This window comes from Staurois parvus, unplaced genomic scaffold (genome assembly GCF_062004578.1).
Source record: "Staurois parvus isolate SC_StPar_1 unplaced genomic scaffold, SC_StPar_1.0 ptg000235l, whole genome shotgun sequence".
NCBI classification, from domain to species: Eukaryota; Metazoa; Chordata; class Amphibia; order Anura; family Ranidae; genus Staurois; species Staurois parvus.
This window is the reverse complement of record NW_028318031.1, coordinates 1,479,774-1,499,595: the sequence shown is the minus strand read 5'-3', so window position 1 is coordinate 1,499,595 and position 19,822 is coordinate 1,479,774.

Genomic DNA, 19,822 nt, shown 5'->3' with positions numbered 1-19,822 from the left:
CACCAAAAAATACACTAGTGCCACAATATATAACAAAGGATATATACCACCAATAAGTGTAATATATATGAAAAAATCAATGTGCAATATACATACATCAAATGGAAAAAATATACAGTCAGGTCCATAAATATTGGGACATCAACACAATTCTAACATTTTTGGCTCTATACACCACCACAATGGATTTGAAATGAAACGAACAAGATGTGCTTTAACTGCAGACTGTCAGCTTTAATTTGAGGGTATTTACATCCAAATCAGGTGAACGGTGTAGAAATTACAACAGTTTGCATATGTGCGTCCCACTTGGTAAGGGACCAAAAGTAATGGGACAATTGGCTTCTCAGCTGTTCCATGGCCAGGTATGTGTTATTCCCTCATTATCCCAATTACAATGAGCAGATAAAAGGTCCAGAGTTCATTTCACGTGTGCTATTTGCATTTGGAATCTGTTGCTGTCAACTCTCAAGATGAGATCCAAAGAGCTGTCACTATCAGTGAAGCAAGCCATCATTAGGCTGAAAAAACAAAATAAACCCATCAGAGAGATAGCAAAAACATTTGGCGTGGCCAAAACAACAGTTTGGAACATTCTTAAAAAGAAGGAACGCACTGGTGAGCTCAGCAACACCAAAAGACCCGGAAGACCACAGAAAACAACTGTGGTGGATGACCGAAGAATTCTTTCCCTGGTGAAGAAAACACCCTTCACAACAGTTAGCCAGATCAAGAACACTCTCCAGGAGGTAGGTGTATGTGTGTCAAAGTCAACAATCAAGAGAAGACTTCACCAGAGTGAATACAGAGGGTTCACCACAAGATGGAAACCATTGGTGAGCCTCAAAAACAGGAAGGCCAGATTAGAGTTTGCCAAACGACATCTAAAAAAGCCTTCACAGTTCTGGAACAACATCCTATGGACAGATGAGACCAAGATCAACTTGTACCAGAGTGATGGGAAGAGAAGAGTATGGAGAAGGAAAGGAACTGCTCATGATCCTAAGCATACCACCTCATCAGTGAAGCATGGTGGTGGTAGTGTCATGGCGTGGGCATTTATGGCTGCCAATGGAACTGGTTCTCTTGTATTTATTGATGATGTGACTGCTGAAAAAAGCAGCAGGATGAATTCTGAAGTGTTTCGGGCAATATTATCTGCTCATATTCAGCCAAATGCTTCAGAACTCATTGGACGCCGCTTCACAGTGCAGATGGACAATGACCCAAAGCAGACTGCAAAAGCAACCAAAGAGTTTTTTAAGGGAAAGAAGTGGAATGTTATGCAATGGCCAAGTCAATCACCTGACCTGAATCCGATTGAGCATGCATTTCACTTGCTGAAGACAAAACTGAAGAGAAAATGCCCCAAGAACAAGCAGGAACTGAAGACAGTTGCAGTAGAGGCCTGGCAGAGCATCACCAGGGATGAAACCCAACGTCTGGTGATGTCTATGCGTTCCAGACTTCAGGCTGTAATTGACTGCAAAGGATTTGCAACCAAGTATTAAAAAGTGAAAGTTTGATTTATGATTATTATTCTGTCCCATTACTTTTGGTCTCTTAACAAGTGGGAGGCACATATGTAAACTGTTGTAATTCCTACACCGTTCACCTGAATTGGATGTCAATACCCTCAAATTAAAGCTGACAGTCTGCAGTTAAACCACATCTTGTTCGTTTCATTTCAAATCCATTGTGGTGGTGTATAGAGCCAAAAATGTTAGAATTGTGTTGATGTCCCAATATTTATGGACCTGACTGTATGTGACAAAATGTGCAAATACTGTGCAAATAACACATTGATTGGATCAAACTAAAAAGTCTGATCTGTGCTCCAAAGTCCAATAAGTGGATGATACCACTACTTCAAATCCAACACTTGTGCTGATATAAGTAGGGTAACTGCTGGTAAAAGAGATCCAACCGACGGCTAGATTAGCCTCTCACCTCAAGACTTCAACCTGTAAGGGTCAAAGCGTATTGTGGGATCACACCCTCAGATCCTTCTAGCATACAGCCTCTCCACTGGTCTGCCCAGATCTCCCTCCTAGGGGGTCAGCACTCAGGTAGTGGCTCCTCTCCAAATAGGGTATGGGTATGTGCCAGTATCTCAAACATAAACACAACCTTCCATAGTGCAATATGTTTTATCCATCAAAAATATCCAAATACAAAAAATGCACTCGCATAGATCTTCAGTGTCTGACAGCCTCAAAACCGCATGCTTTTGGGTGTATTCGGCATGGGTATAGGAAAAGGTGTGCCAAGATGGTGTCCATGCCAGAAATACGTCACTACGTCAGGCCGACGCGTTGTATCACAATACCATGTGACTTCCTCAGGATTCTTTCTGGATTTATCCTGATGAAGTCACCTGGTATAGTGACGCAACGCGTAGATACGCCGTGACGCAGCTTCCGGTCCTCGATGACCTACTTCTGGTACGGGCGCCATCTTGGCACACCCAGAAAGAGTCCTAACCCATGCAGTACACCCAGGCATGAGGTTTATGCGGTTTTATGCTGTAAATTCAACATCTAACGAGTGGGCATTTTTTTGAAATAAAGAGTCCTTAATTAATACTGCACTATGAGGATCTTTTCTCTCACTTACCATTATCAATGGTGAGTGATATGCAGAGTTGGTGACACAATCCTGGGAGGTCTGGAGATCAGATCATTTACCTGAGAGGTGAACCACAGAAAGAGGATACCAGATACTGCTGGAGAAGGATCTAGGATTGATCCTGAAGGCTTGGTGGCCCATTAGGGTTGCAGAGTGGAGGTGAGGGGGCATTTTAGCCACGGGCGATAAGTGTGCTGACACCAACACAGCAATTATCACTTTGATCACTTTGCATGAACGTTTTGTGGTTTGAGCACTTTAACAGAGGATTTATGAACTTTTGTGATTTTATTCTCATTTTGTATCAGTTTGGACACTATTTTTCACTTATCACTGTAAGTTTGGTATGTAATTTGTGATAGGGGTTGTTTAATCATTTATTGCACATATTAGTATTTATCGGCGAGTGAAATATATGTGTATATTTGATATATACACATAATTTGGTCACTTTTTTTGCACGTATCACTTTAAGTGTGATTTATGAAATTTATTTATGAACATTATTTGAGTGGGTTTGTATGTATTTATTATATATGTTTTGATAATTTATTAAGACCTATGATCACATAGGTTTGGCACTATATATTGGCCCACATTGTTGTACTTTAAAATAATTTTTAATATAAGGTTATGGTATATAGTGCTTCACTACTGTCCTCCCCATGCTATGGCCCCCCCATCAATATCACTGTCCTCTCCATGTCAGTGCCCCACCATTGTCACTGTCCTCCCCATGTCATGAGCCCCCTTCAAGGTCACTGTCCTCCCCATATCACTGGCCCCCCCAATGTCACTGACCTCCCTCATGTCACTGTCCTCCCCAATGCCATTGTCCTCCCCATGTCACTGCTCCCCCCCCACGTTACTGTCCTCCCCATGTCAGTGCCCCCCATGTCACTGTCCTTCCCATGTCATGGCCCCCTTCCAATGTCACTGCCCCCCACATGTCACTGACCCCCCCACGTCACTGTTCTCCCCATGTCATGCCCCCCCCAATGTCACCGTCCTCCCAATGTCAGTGCCCCCCCAAGTCATGGCCCACCCCAATGCCACTGTCCTCCCCATATCACTGCCCCCCCAATGTCACTGTCCTCCCCATGTCACTGTCCTCTCCATATCCCTGTCCTCCCCATGTCACTGCCCCCCATGTCAGTGGCCCCACGTCACAGTCCTCCCCATGTCACGACTCCCCCACATGTCACTGTCCTCCCCATGTCACTTCCCCCTCTCATGTCACTGTCCTCCCCATGTCACTGACCCCACCACATGTCACTGTCCTCCCCATGTCACTGACCGACCACATGTCACTGTCCTCTCCATGTCACTGACCCCAGCACATGTCACTGTCCTCCCGTTGTCATGCCCCCCCCGTCCTCCCCCCACATGTCACTGTCTTCCCCATGTCACTGACCCGACCACATGTCCCTGTCCTCCCCATGTCACTGACCCCACCAAATGTCACTGTCCTATCCATGTCACTGACCCCAGCACATGTCACTGTCCTCCCCATGTCACTGACCCCACCACATGTCACTGTCCTCCCCATGTCACGTCCCCCCTGTCCTCCCCCCACGTCACTGTCCTCCCCATGTCACGCCCCCCCATCCTCCCCCCACATATCACTGTCCTCCCCATGTCACGCCCCCCCATCCTCCCCTCACATGTCACTGTCCTCCCCATGTCATTCACCCCCTCATGTCACTGGCCCCCCACATGTCACTATCCTCCGCATGTCATGCTCCCCCCCATGTCACTGTCCTCCCAATGTCACGGCCCCCCCATGTCACTGTCCTCCCCACATGTGACTGTGCTCCCCATGTCACAACCCCCCTCCCCAGTGTAACTCTCTTTTCTCCGATCCTTGATGCTCCCCAATACGCAGCTTAGAACCATCTTGCGGGAGCATCGTCGGCACTTAGTAATCCAAGGGATCAGCTTCAGCGATGCGTCTAAGTGTAATCCAGCCTAAAAGGGGTTAACTGTGGCAGCTCCGTGCTACAGACCGCGATCTGCGATCGGCTTCTTATGCCTAAAACCAGGACATGCGCAGTTGCTTCATGGGAGACAGATCTTCATGGGAGACAGATCTTGCCGCTACACCGGCCATATGCCATGCTTGTCTCCTATAAAATGGCCACTTACCATACCTACCACGGACTTCAAAAAGCGCATGTGCGCGAAACATGTTGTCCTGGTAACCGGCCTCCATTCCTGCTTGCAGCCACAGCGTTGGTTCCTCCCCTCCATCTCCCGGACATCGTGGTGACGTTACCTGGAACGCCACGATCACGTGGTTCCTGCCCAACAGGCGCTTCTCATCACCATGCAGATTCCATCAGAGCGGATGGGCCATCCATCCTGACTCAGGCTTCTCCAAAAAGCCACAGGCTTGTGTTTTTATGCTTTTACCCATTGTCCTTCTCAATAAAGGTACACCTCCCCGTGAGGTCTTTCTATTTTTTCACTCTCCACAGTGCTTTGGTTTCTTTGGAGTGCTTTCTCAAGACCTAAGAGAACGCCCTGTGGGTGGGGTGAAACGCGTCGACGCACTTCTGGTCTGCCATCAGTACGATTTATGTCACTTCCGGTGAGTGGAGCGCACGCTGAGGGATGCGTTCCAGTGGCCATCTTTGATGTCGGGAATACAGTGTTATCCTCTGCAAACCGCAAGGCTGTGAGGTTCCTGCTAATTTCTTGGATATGTGGATCTGTGTGAGCCAATGTGGCTATTAAACAAATGCTTTTAACTTACTTTGAACATGTGAGTGGCCTGGTATTATTATTAATTTATTAAGTGCTATTGGCAGTATTATGCTGTTATTTTTTCTTCCGCACTGCTGGGAGGTTCCGAAGGAGTGAGTTGGAGGAGAGTATTGTATCAATCAAGGTGGACCAGGAGCTCTGGAGGTTTTAGAGGGGGCATGGGATCCCTAAAATCCTAAAAGGTGCAATACTCACCAATATCTGGTGAGTGCGGTTGATATTGATTTGTCGCTGGTGGATGGTGGAAGCACTTTTTCTTTGGGAGAAGATTTGTTTTATGAATATACACCTTTGGGAAGAAGGACTTTTTCAATTTAGTTTTATATATATATATATATATATATATATATATTCATTTAGTATATATTTTGTGGACACTTTTTTGATTTATGTCATTTATTGGTGTTTTACACTGTTGCACAGCAGCATACCGGTATCTCTATCATGTTTAGATATAATTAAAGTTTTTTGTGCGCTGGGATTCACGATATACATCTTATAATTACCTGCTCTGTGCAATTGAATTGCATAGCAGCCTTGGATCAACCCCCCCCCCCCTCCTTTGTATGGATGAACCATTGGTTTTCATATGCTAATCAAAATTGTAAATTGTTTTACACCCTTAAGTTTTATATGTAGCAACCATTTCTTTCACTTACTTCATAAATCAGTGCATTTTCCCCATTTCATGTTTTATTTGAGGAACTATAAATGTATAACTACGGTATCCGTCAAAGTACCAAACAAAATTTTATATTACAACTACACCCTCTAATACATAAGATCTAATTTTCACCCTTGAAAGTGCAAACCAACAATATAACTCCAATATGTTAAATAAATATCCCTAAATATGTGAAACAAATATACATATAATACCCCAAACATTATATATAAATGAACCCAAAAATATCCAAAAATTAAAAATAAAATTTTTTGATAAAAAAACAAAAAAATTATTATAAAAATTATAAGTCACTCGTGTCCAAAATAAAGTCACTCCAATCTTTGTTTCCAAAAATGCAAATTTTCAGATCCTTTGGTATCGAGCCGTCCCGTTGGCTCCCAAAAGGAAAGTATGTATCTCAAAAAAAGAGAACTCATATAGTGCATTAACTAATTAAATTCAATATCATACCCATATACCATATGCACTGTGCAACTTTAAAAAAACGTGATAATTAAAGTGAAAAATGTGAACACAGTGTAAAAGCCATGATAGTGCATCACTCTGTGAATGAAATAATCCAAGTGACCATTCAGTGTACACTTCTATAGTGTAAGGCATAAATACCCTTACCAAAAAAACAAACAAAAAACGCCTTATCAATACTGCGGAGATAAGCAACACACTCCCACAAATTTCCTCCAAGCCTGAATAATACTCCTGACTATGTCATCAACCACTTTCTCCTAGATGTCATCATGGCTTTTAAGGAAGTACTCCATAGTACTTATAGTACCCATGCTCCATGCGAGTGATATATAAACAGGATATAGTGTAATTCCGTTATGGGAATAATAAACATACACTTTATTTACTGCTTACATTAATAAAGCATCAAAACGCTTATTCCCATGCCCTCAAAACTCTAGGGTCCCAGACTCCAAAATTGTTAGACACGTGAATTCCAATAACCAAAAAACATGCCTCTCCTGTGACGTTGAATTTTTTTTTATATTTTTGGGTTCATTTATATATAATTTTTGAGTTCATTATATGTAAATTTGTTTCTCATATTTATGGATATTTATTCAACATATTGGAGTTATTTTGTTTATTTGAGGAACTGCACGTCCACTTACTTCGTATTGTATATTTCTAACTCTGGATCTGTTTGTTTGCTAGAATGATACTATCATTAAACATCGTTGTAAAAGAATTGCAGAGCAGCCCCAATCCTCCTCTTCTTGGGTTCCCAGACTGGTGCTCCTGGCTCCTCCTCTTCTTGGTGTGTTACCATAGAAAGCCAATTTTTATTGTGGCACACGATAGGAAGACACAGAAGATGAGTTGATAAGTGCAGGACAAAGGAGGTTTTTCCAGTTTTTGGAAGTGTAAGGGGACAACGACTTTCTACAGCTTCTCTCTGTGATGATTCATCATGATGAAGGTAAAACAAATTTTAACGCCTGAACCCAGTTTTACGTTAGTAAAACTATACATATCATGACAACTACTTTTTGTGTCCAGGTGGATAATCTCTTGTTTTTTTTAAGGACAAACTTGACCTTTATTTGGTGCTAAATGGTAATGAATATCTCCTGATCTACCACCAAAAAACAACCCAAAACAAAATTTCCTACTCCAGACAATCACAGCAATACCACATACGTGTATGTTATTTGTTGTTTGTACCAGTAGTAAGGTCCAGAAACAATAGGGCATATTTTGCTGTTTTTTCTTACCTAAAACACACTGATACGAAATTTTAAAAAATACTTTTTTTTTAATCCTACTTAAAATATATTGACCCTGACTTTCGACCAAGACATTTGACACCAACCATGACTTTTAATTCTGACCTCTAGATCAAACCCTCATTTTTTTTTTTACCCAATTTTATTTTTTGTTTACAATCTTCACCTGTAGCACAGAGAAAAAGATACAAGATGCCTTTTTCTCTATTCAAAAGGAAACAGAACCCAAGTACAAGCAATATAGTGATAGCTAATCACAGGCTATCACAGTAATCATAACCAAGAGCCGGTCCCCCCAGGACAAAATTGTTAGTAGGAGACTACAAATGACAGCTCAGTCTCCATGCGGAGAGTGCACTATGCAGCATGCACTCAGTACAAACACAGGCACACACATATGGACGAATGGAAGAAGACCCACTTCAGTGAGGCCACATATCTGGGTACACTTGGCAGGAAGGGGTTCATGCTGATTGAGGGAACCTGGAAGAAGCAGTTGAACTGGGGCTGACTAGCATTAGATAAGAGGGGAGAAAAGGGGAAGATACCAAATAAGCAACAAACAAGTAGTAGTGACCCTGAACTACAACTAGATGTCAGCATTCCTAACAACATCAATACTATAATGCAGCTGAATGCAATATATATATATATATATATATATATATATATATATATATATATACATACATATACACACTGCTCAAAAAAATTCAAGGAATGCTTTTTAATCAGAGCATAGCATCAAGCCAATTAAACTCCTGGGATATTGATCTGGTCAGTTAAGTAGCAGAGGGGTTTGTTAATCAGTTTCAGCTGCTTTGGTATTAATGAAATTAACTACAGGTGCACTAGATGGGCAACAATGAGACGGCCCCCAAAACAGGAATGGTTTTACAGGTGAAGGCCACTAACATTTTTTTCCCTACTCATCTTTTCTGATTGTTTTTCACTAGTCATGCATTTAGCTAGGGTCAGTGTCACTACTGGTAGCATGAGGCAATACCTGAACCCTACAGAGTTTTCACAGGCTGTCCACCTCCTCCAGGATGGCACATCAATACGTGCCATTGCCAGAAGGTTAGCTGTGTCTCCCAGCACAGTCTCAAGAGCATGGAGGAGATTACAGGAGACAGGCAGTTACTCTAGAAGAGCTGGACAGGGCTGTAGAAGGTCCTTAACCCATCAGCAGGACTGGTATCTGCTCCTTTGTGCAAGGAGGAACAGGATGAGCACTTCCAGAGCGCTACAAAATGACCTCCAGCAGGCACTGGTGTGAATGTCTCTGACTAAACAATCAGAAACAGAAATTATGAGGGTGATCTGAAGGCCCAATGTCCTCTAGTGGGCTCTGTGCTCACTGCCTGACACCATAGAGCTCGATTGGCATTTGTCATTGAACACTAGAATTGGCATGTCCGCCACTGGCGCCCTGTGATTTTTGGCAGGTTCACCCGGAGCACATGTGACAGATGTGAAAGGTTCTGGAGAAGCCATGGAGATTGCTATGCTGCCTGTAACATCGTTCAGCATGACCGTTTTGGTGGTGGGTCAGTGCTGATCTGGGGAGGCATATCCTTGGAGGGACGCACAGACCTCTGCAAGCTAGACAGTGGCACCCTGACTGCCATTAGGTATCAGACCCACTGGTGCAGTGGGTCCTGGGTTCCTCCTGGTGCATGAAAATGACCGGCCTCATGTGGTGAGAGTATGCAGTCAGTTCCTGGAGGATGAAAGAATTGATACCATTGAATGGCCCCCACGCTCGCCTGACCTTAATCCAATAAAACACCTCTGGGATATCATGTTTCGGTCCATCCTACGACCCCAGGTTGCACCTCAGACTGTCCAGGAGCTCAGTGAAGTCCTGGTCCAGATCTGGGAGGAAATACCCCAGGACACCATCCATCTCATTAGGAGCATGCCCCAACATTGTCAGGCATGCATACAAGCACATGGGAACTATACAAACTACTGAGTACCATTTTGAGTCGCTGCAATGAACGTTCAGCAAAATGGACTAGCCTGCTGCATCATTTTTTCACTTTGAATTTTGGGGTGTCTTTGAATTTAGTCCTCTGCAGGTTGTTAATTTTCATATCCACCAAACGATGGCGCATCCTTACATTCCTAACATATTACCCAGCCAATATCAGTATAGATATCCAGTATGATATTTTTCCCCAATGAGATCTGATGTGTTTTCAAAGTGCTCCTTTTAATTTTTTTGAGCAATATATATATATACAGTTGTGTCCAAAATTATTCAACCCCCAATGCTGTAAAGGGGTTTAGGGACTATAGTGTACATTTGGAATTGTATTCAGAATCAAATCCTACAAGGACGTTGTAACTACCCAAATGCAACTAAAATGACATCAATTGTTTATGTAATACAGTAGTAAATGGTTCTTATGTGGTTTCTTCATTGCCACAATTATTCAACCCCTTAAAGACTACCACTCTGAAGAACAGAGGTTCATACAGGTGCTTTCCATCAGGTATTGAAAACACCTGTGGATGTCACCGAGCAGCAATCAAGCATAATAAGCACCAATTAGGCAGCTTTAAAATGACTGTGATACTCAGCTCCTTCTAGACATTTACTGGTGTGGTTACAAACATGGTGAAGGCAAGAGAATGGTCCAGGAAGACAAGAGAAGAGGTGATTTCTCTTCACAGGAAGGGCAATGGCTATAAGAAGATTGCAAAGATGTTAAACATACCAAGAGACACCTTAGGAAGCATCATTCGCAAATTCAAGGCAAAGGGCACTGTTGAAACGCTACCTGGTCGTGGCAGAAAGAAGATGCTGACTTCGACTGCTGTGCGCTACCTGAAGCGTAGAGTGGAGAGAAGTCCCCGTGTGACTGCTGAGGAACTGAGAAAAGATTTGTCAGATGTGGGTACAGAAGTTTCAGCCCAGACAATAAGACGCACACTGCGTAATGAAGGCCTCCGTGCCAGAACTCCCAGGCGTACCCCCTTGCTGTCTCCAAAGAATAAGAAGAGTCGACTGCAGTATGCCAAAAGCCATGTGGACAAACCACAAAAGTTGTGGGATAGTGTTCTGTGGACTGATGAAACAAAATTAGAACTGTTTGGGCCCATGGATCAACGCTATGTTTGGAGGAGGAAGAACAAGGCCTATGATGAAAAGAACACCTTGCCTACTGTGAAGCATGGTGGAGGGTCAATCATGCTTTGGGGCTGTTTTGCTTCTGCAGGTACAGGGAAGCTTCAGCGTGTGCAAGGTACCATGAATTCTCTTCAGTACCAGGAGATATTGGATGGAAACGTGATGCAGTCCGTCACACACCTGAGGCTTGGGAGACGTTGGACCTTTCAACAGGACAATGATCCCAAGCATACCTCCAAGTCCACTAGAGCATGGTTGCAGAGGAAAGGCTGGAACATTTTGGAGTGGCCATCGCAGTCACCAGACTTAAATCCGATTGAGAACCTCTGGTGGGACTTAAAGAAAGCAGTTGCAGTGCGCAAGCCTAAGAATGTGACTGAACTGGAGGCCTTTGCCCATGAAGAATGGGCGAAGATACCCGTAGATCGCTGCAAGACACTTGTGTCAAGCTATGCTTCACGTTTAAAAGCTGTTATAACTGTAAAAGGATGCTGTACTAAGTACTAAGATTGAATGTCACTTGGGGGTTGAATAAAACTGATAATGCTGTGAGCACAGAAAAGACATTTGTGGTTATTTCATTATAACTGTTATGTTATATTTGTCTGACCTACAAGTGCCTCTTTAATGTAAATGTAAGCAAGATGACTGAATGATCAAAAGCAATGTCAAACTGGCCAAAACACTCAATTTCAGTGGGGGTTGAATAATTTTGGACACAACTGTATATATATATATATATATATATATATATATACACACATATATACACACACACACACACACACAGGGGCGGACTGACCATTTGAGCACTAGGGCACTGCCCGAGGGCCCGGGGTCAGTAGAGGACACCATGAAATTCCCCTGTTACCTTTTTATAGGCTTTTTTGTGTGTGCTTTGAGAGTGGCCAAGGACACAGGGTGTATAAGGGTGTATTCTGTAAAGTCTGTTCAATTTGCTCAACTAAGGAATGATTCTACAATACATTTTTGTCAGCATAGCTGTACGGGGGAAATACTGGAGCTGAGGAGTGTTCAGATTGCAAATACTGTATAACTCTTGTTGTTTTTATAAGAGGGTGGTGTTGATACTATTATTTGCTATATAAAAATTTGATCTGAAATTTGCTCATTGTGTGTATTAAACGCTTTCACTGTTTGTTATAGTTTATCAGAGTCACATATGACCCAGCATTTCCAGCTATTTTTTATCCTAAAGATCAGGCATCACTAAATGGCGTACTGCTTCACTGTCCCATCAGGACCCATGCAGTCCTGCCATTTAAGAGCCTTTTCTTCCCCCAGTTGTCTCACGGTCATCCTCACAGAGCTGACAGCGGGAGGCAGGACAGTTCTGGATGGAGGGTGGGAGCTGCCCGAGGTTAACAAGCAGGTGATTTGTTGCTAGGATGACGGGCAGTTCTAACAATCAATCACTGTCTGTGTAAGAGAAGACAGTGAGGGGGAGGGGCGAAGTTAAAGGGACCAATGACAGTAATTTGGGGCTAAGATTATGGTGTGTGGGGGCTGAGGACAGTAACTGGGGGGCTGAGGACAGTAATGTGGGTAGGCTGAGGATAATAACATGGGGGGCACTGAGGACAGTAACATGGGGGGATCTGAGCACAGTAACATGGGGGGCTGAAGACAGTAACATGAGGGGGGATTAGGACAGTAATGTGGGGGCTGAGGACAGTAATGTGGGTGGGCTAAGGATAGTAACATGGGGGGCACTGAGGACAGTAACATGGGGGGATCTGAGCACAGTAACATGGGGGGGCTGAGGACAGGAACATGAGGGGGGATTAGGACAGTAATGTGGGGGCTGAGGACAGTAACATGGGGGGGTCTGTGGACAGTAATATGGGGGGATGAAGTAAAAAGGGGCAGAATACTCTTCAGTGAAGGAGGCAGAAGACAATATTGTTTGGGGGGGGGGGGCAGGGGTTGATGCCAAGGAAGTGTGAGAACACTACTGTGAAAGGGTTGGAGGGGGGTGATGTAAAGGGGGAGCTGAGGACACTCATCAAGAGGGATATTGCTGTGAATCAGGAAGGGACTGTGATGTGCAGTGAACATTGAGGACACTGATGTGAGAACAGGTTCAGATCTGTACATGTGCATTTGGTGCACACGTTGTGGGTAGGTCAGCACTACCTGCTAGAAACCTGAAGAAGTCCCTGACCCTTTTTTTCTAAATCGTACCACAGCAACACGTGGTTTTGCGCTCATGAAAGTGCACCACAGGGGCCTACATGAGATTCGGACCTCTGATGCATGCAACTTTTACTGCCCAGACCTTGGTGAATTTTAATTCAATACACCTACTATAGATCATATCTGTTTAGGTTGGGTTCCCACTCGAGCAGGTTTGTGGTCCACGTTTGTGTGGACATGGCAGCCCATTCATTTGAATAGGCTGCTGTGCCTGCTTTTCCCACAAAAAAGAGTGTCTGCACCATTTTAATAACGCAGCCACAGGGAAATCACTGTATTTGTGAGAGATCATGCTGAGCCTTCACCACCTCTCAAGGAAGGAGAGGAATGTTGGTACCTCCCATTATTTGGTGTGTGCCATCCTCACAAGCCTGATCAGATCAGAGAGATCTTTAACTTAAGTGGTTAATATTTTATGTATTTTTTATTACAGGTTCTTATGTAGCACCCTCCTAGTTAGCTAGGGGGAGAGCTAGACTCCAATGGTTAGACAGGGGCTGAGCAGTAGCCCAGGTGTATTAGCCAGAGATGGATCAAATTGTGGTCAGGGCTGAGAAGCTCTGCAGGCAAGCCCCTCTGGAATTTCCCCCTGTTCTAAAGCTTTTGGAGGAAGTCCTTAGAGGCAGTGGGTAAATCTGAGGAGTGGCTGGCTGCACTCTTGGAGTCCTAGCCAATCCTCAACAAGAGGTTGGCATGGGGCTGGACACTCTTAAAAAGTGTCGAGACCTGCTCAGTAGCAGGAGTGTGGGAGAGGAGTCGCATGGAAGTGTGAGAGAGGAAGATGTGAGGCTGACAGCAGGAGGCTGCCAGGAGGCCTAATGGGATGGAGCCCAAGAAAGGATCTGAGTGAGTGCACCTGCACCCCCTGGGCGGATAGGGGAAGGAGCACTCTGGTGGGAAACCAGATTACCTCCCTACTAGTGACTGTTCATCTCTAAATGGACAAGAGCTAGATCCCCTGCTCAGGAATACCTCCAGATTGCTGGAGAAGTTCATCTAGGGTCTGGGATGGTATATCAAGGAGATGCTGGCTAGCTCTCCAATAGAGACTGTGCTGCAGAGAAAAAGCTTGTAAATAGTTCCAGGTAGTTTGTCCTCAGTTGTTTGTTCCCTTGGGCATCCTATACCCCCTCCCCTTACCCTATCCTAATTCTAAATCCCCTAAATAAATCTAAAAAACAAGCTCAATCTCCGAGTTGTGACTCTGGATGTAAGTTTGTGTGGAGAATGCAGATTGCCAGGCTGTGCAAGACTATAGGGGGACTCAAATCAACAATTACCAAGGAGGTAGTGCTACACTTATATAGATGTCCTTCTCTGCATCTTAATAATGGCATGACCTGGCCCCCCCCTTTCAGGTAATGACATGACCTCATCCCCATCCCAGTAATGACCTGCACCTTGCACTCAGTAATGACATGACTTGGCCCCCTCTCCCAAGTATTGACAAGACCTGCCCCCCCTCCCCGTATCCCCAGTCCTCAACCCTGTTCAGGAAATGCGGACACACATGGCTTCTCCCCAGCCAATGAGAACGGAGGAGAGGTGTGGACTGGGGAGAAGGCAAACAACTGGAAGCTGATTACTGGTTTGTAGGGCATGGCTAGGGCCACAAGGTGGATTGGAGCTGGACTCCAGCTCTGGCATTTTGTGGGGAAATATAATATGACAACAGGGAGCGGAGCCACGAGCCCCCTGGAGCTAGGGGAGGAGATCACAATTGTGACCCATGCGACACCTGATGCTACGCCTAGGGCCTCACCCACAGGCAGGAAGCTACATGAAATGTTTTACACATGTGCTTTCAACAGGAGTTGATCAAACAATATTTATTTATTATAGGTACTTACAGTATATAGCGCTGTCATTATTACGCAGCACTTTACACATTTTACATTCACATAAGTCCCTGCCATCACGGAGCTTACAATCTAAGGTTCTTAACTCACATCCATACATACAGTACACATACTAGGGCAAGTTTAGACAGGAGCCTATTAACCTATCAGCATTACTTCGGAGTGTGGGAGGAAACCATAGTAGCCACTAGACTTCTATCGAGTGGGGACAGCCACACACTGATCATAATTCAGCCTTTCAGTGTATGGCCAGCTTAAGACATGCTTATGTGGTGTTCCCATATAGTATTTTGGGTGTAGTATAATAACATATATAGGGTGTAGTATAATACATTCATTTAAATCACCACTGTTTTTTTTTTATTTTTTGTTTCAAAAAATGAAAAAAAGACCAAAATGTTTGAAAAATAAAACCCTTTTCTTAGTTTCTGTTATAAAAATGTGCAAATAAGTAGATTTTCTTCTTCACTGATGTGCACTGATATGGCTGCACTGATGGCCTCTGATAAGCTGCATTGATGGGCACTGATGAGGCCCCAGCCCTTCTCACCAACTTGTGACCGAAGGACTAGCCAATCTAAAACCGCGCTGTGACTTGCGTAACAATGCCACTCTCAGCTGCACCCTGCACAAAGATTTTCCAGCTCACTGGACCCCAATCTAGGTACCAGCAGCCTGGGAGCGATTGTTACTGGGTCAGGTTAATTACACAATTAACCCTTCACACTGCCACCACCACCTTTTTAAAGAGAAGGAGAAAACGCACAAATCTTAGCAGTAACACTATGATGTTTGAATAAGCGTCTGTATACACACTGTCACCGCAGACAGATGTATCCAGAGGTTTTAAAACACACAGTAGCACTCTTCAGAGACAGGGATTAGTTTGTCTTAAAGATCTTTAGAAACAGTTCCACACTTTTCAGAAAATAAGATTTATTACTAAAAAGGTCAAAATGGTGCAATAAAAATATTTACAGAAAAGATGTAACCAATATATATATATAAATAGAGAGAGCAATCACACAACAGGATATTTGCAGAAATCCTGGTTTAAGCAGCGATGAAGTGTCTGAACAAAAGGGTGCCTTTTCTCCCAAAGTTGGTTGCTGATGTTAAAAGGGAGAATCTATTCATCTTCTCCCTCTCCAGGCATGACAGCCTTTTTTCTAGGAACCCAGCAGGGTGTCTCCTTAAAGCAGAGAACCAATCACCTCATTTGGGGAGGGGTGTTTAGGCGGGGACCTTAGCAAACAGTGACGTCACCTGGCCCCTTTTATTTGCTGGCTGGAAATCCCGGGCATATAAACAAAGGAGCAGGGATAGTGGCTATTATTGCAAAAATACCAGGTGCGCGAGGAGGATTCTGGGAAGCGCGGTGACGTCATTTCCGGCGTGGCGGCCATATTTGAAACCCCTATATCTATTACCCATGCAAGGCAGGCATAGCATGAGGTGAAGGAGCCATATATGTGCATGTTACATGAAAGATGAAGAAGAATGTGAGTAGATATCTTTCTGTATAATTTACCTATTAAATGCAGTTTTACACTATGGGAGTCTTCTGTTTATGCATGAACCGGAGAGGAATATAGAGTATACAGCGCTTGAAAAGATCCTGAGATATACCAGAGTGGTGTTTGTCCCTTGAGGCAAGGTGCCCCTGTGAGATCTATATAAGGAGGAACTGGAGAAGGAGCTGGGTATAGAGCATACATCGCTGGGGAGGATCCTGCGATATACCAGATTGGTGTTTGTTTCCCAAAGCGAGTTGACCCTGCAGGGTCGATGTAAGGTGAGGGGCCATTGCAGCTAATTTTGGATATACACAGTGTGGACACTTGACAGCACTTGCATGAAGATTGTGTATGAGATACAGTACATATATATATATATGGACATGTTTACACAGAGTGTCGTTTTTTTGAATATTTGTGTTATATAGTTTGTTTGGTCACTTGGTCACTTTGAATATTCCCGTATTGCACTTTATTGAGCAATATTGGTCACTTGGTCACTTTGAATATTCCCGTATTGCACTTTATTGAGCAATATTTGTCACTTGGTCACTTTTATTTCCCGGTGCAATACATGTGTTACACTTTATTTGCAATTTTGCACATTTACATGAAATATATTGATTTATTTATTTATTTTTATGTATTTGTCACGTGGTCACTTTTGATGTTTTCTGGTGGAATACACGTATTTTACTTTATTTGCACTGTTGCACATGTTTATGATATATATTGATTTGAATATTTATTTATTTACATGTATGTTTGTTTAGTATCTAGCGCTGCACTATTTATTTATATATTTAACTACAACTATTGTCAGCCATTGTGGCTGATGGCTTGTAGCTCTCTTGAAAGATGCACTTACACTTTAATGAGGCACAAAGGAAGATATGGTCAGTCAAGAAAAAGGCTCTTAATCAGTTTTGCGGGAACACGGGCTGCATCATTGGCTATAAAGGCTTATACTTTTCCTAGGACAAGGCCAAGGAATAAATGCAGACAAGTGGGAAACACCACCCACCCACAGGGGTACTGGTGGATGGCAAACAGTAAACTAATGAGACAACCAAAAAAGATATTTGTACTCACCATAAAATTGTTTTCTCGGAGTGCATTGAAGGGCACAGCTTGAAGATAATAGGCAATGTAAAATTACTGCTGCCTACAGGAGAAATTAACAATAGGCACAAGAGATGGAAGGCCAGCCCCCTAGACGTTATAACCTCTCCCACCTCATACCTACTCTGCTTGTAGCAAGCACTCCAAAGAAGAAAATGGCATATGGGTGTGTCGGTGGGTAGGTGGGGAGTACGAGGGGAAGACAGGAGAGCTGTGTCCCTTAATTGACTCAGAGATAAGGAATTTAGTGGGAGTACAGAAATCTTATTTTCTCCATCTTCCATTATTGGACTGCTTGATGATATTGAGCAACGAAGGGATGTTCCAAGAAGCGGGTGGGCACACAAAAATAACACAGGCAAACCAGCCCAACAAACCAAGGGCATGAAACAGCTGCCTTGCAGAGGCAGATACACAGACCTTGTAAAATGTAAAAAAAACCCAGGTGAACAGAAAACCCAGTTGCGGTCTGACAGAGAGGCCTGATATTGAAAAGCTCAAGACTTACTGATCTAGTGCAGTGGGCTTTAAGAGGATAGGGAGGCGTTTTAGCACATAACCCATAGGTTTCCATAACAAGCTGTGTACTCCACACCCTCCTTTAGGACATCCTGACACACAAGGATTCTGTTTGCCTAAAGAAATAATGGCCAAGAGGTAACCTTAATTTCCTTACCATGTCCAAACAATGGAGAAAGATTGCTTTGGGGCAAACGGAAACTAGACACAACAAAGGTAACACAAAATTCCTTATTAAGATGAAAAGTAGAGATCACCTTGGTCAAAAAAGGGCTAATTGGTTTCTAAAAAAACCTTGTCTTTCTGTAAAATCAAATGGGGCTTCTTACAGGGAAATGCTGATAACTTGGAAACCCTTCTAGCTAAAGTGGCTGCAAGAAAGGCTAACTTACGGGATAACACCCTCAAGAAAATGTCCCAAATAGGTTCAAATGTGGATCTTTGTAACATGACAAAACTAGGTTAAAATCCTATGGTTAGAGTGGGCCAAACCTGTGGAAAAACAGCCCATTGAATGAAGGTGAAGAAGTGAATGCGTTAGGCTAAACCTTGTTTTACTCCCCACCAAAGGAAAAAAGAGCATGGCCCCTAAAATGGTATGTAGGAGAACACCCAAATATGGTGGAAAGTAGATTTGCAACAGAATCTGCAATCCCTCTCTTGGAATATTGAGGTCTCACACTCACTTGGCATAAAAAAGGTTGCTTATACAGGCATTTGGTATTTTTTATTTCAGCCTGTAAAAGCAACTCTATGCTACCCTACAGTAGGTGTCCATGCACATTTGGGCATTTACAGGCATATTTGTAGAGAAGAGTTTACAGGCACATTAAGCATTTTTTTTTTAATTCTTTTTATTGAGCTTTGATGAAGCAAAAACGCCCACACAGGGGATATGTACGCAGACCAGGAAAGATTGGTTGCACACCTTTCATTACAAAATAAAACACTGAACAAAAAAGGAAAACATTGGATCAAACAACTACCTTTGTGTGTGGCTCACGCCATTATTTCTAGAATCATAAGAAAATGTATTGGTGATCACTGTTGAAGACCGAGTGGAGCCACAAAAACACCTTCTCCATGCTCCAATCAGTAAGGACTCTGAGAAATCTGCACATTATCAGGGATTATCAGACATGGCAGCAGTGGAGTCATCTCAGAGCCAACTACTCAAATTTCTTAGGGCATCCTCTGTCACAGTAGGTGTCTTTATATAGTGATAGGGCAGTGTTGACCAGTTGTTTCCAAAAAGGCACTGTGGGTGAAGTGAGCTTTTTCCATGAAAGGGTGATAACTTTCCTGGCATAGAATAAGAGATGTCCTCATAGGGGACGAATAAAAGACAAACATGGAGGGCATACCAGACTCTGCAATGCCAATCCAGAACTATGAGAATAACTGTCATGCCCTTGATTTTGATCTTTCAAAACAGGTGAATTATAAGCTTCAGTGGAGAAAAGGGAAAAATCAGGGCATTCTACTCCTTATGCCACTACAAATGCAGCTTCTTTGTGAGGCCCCATGTTCTAGAGACCAATGTGCCCAGCTTCTTGTTGAAAGAAGATCCACATCTGACAACCCCCAATATAAAAAAAATATGTCTTGAAACAAGACTTTGTGTGCTCAGTAAA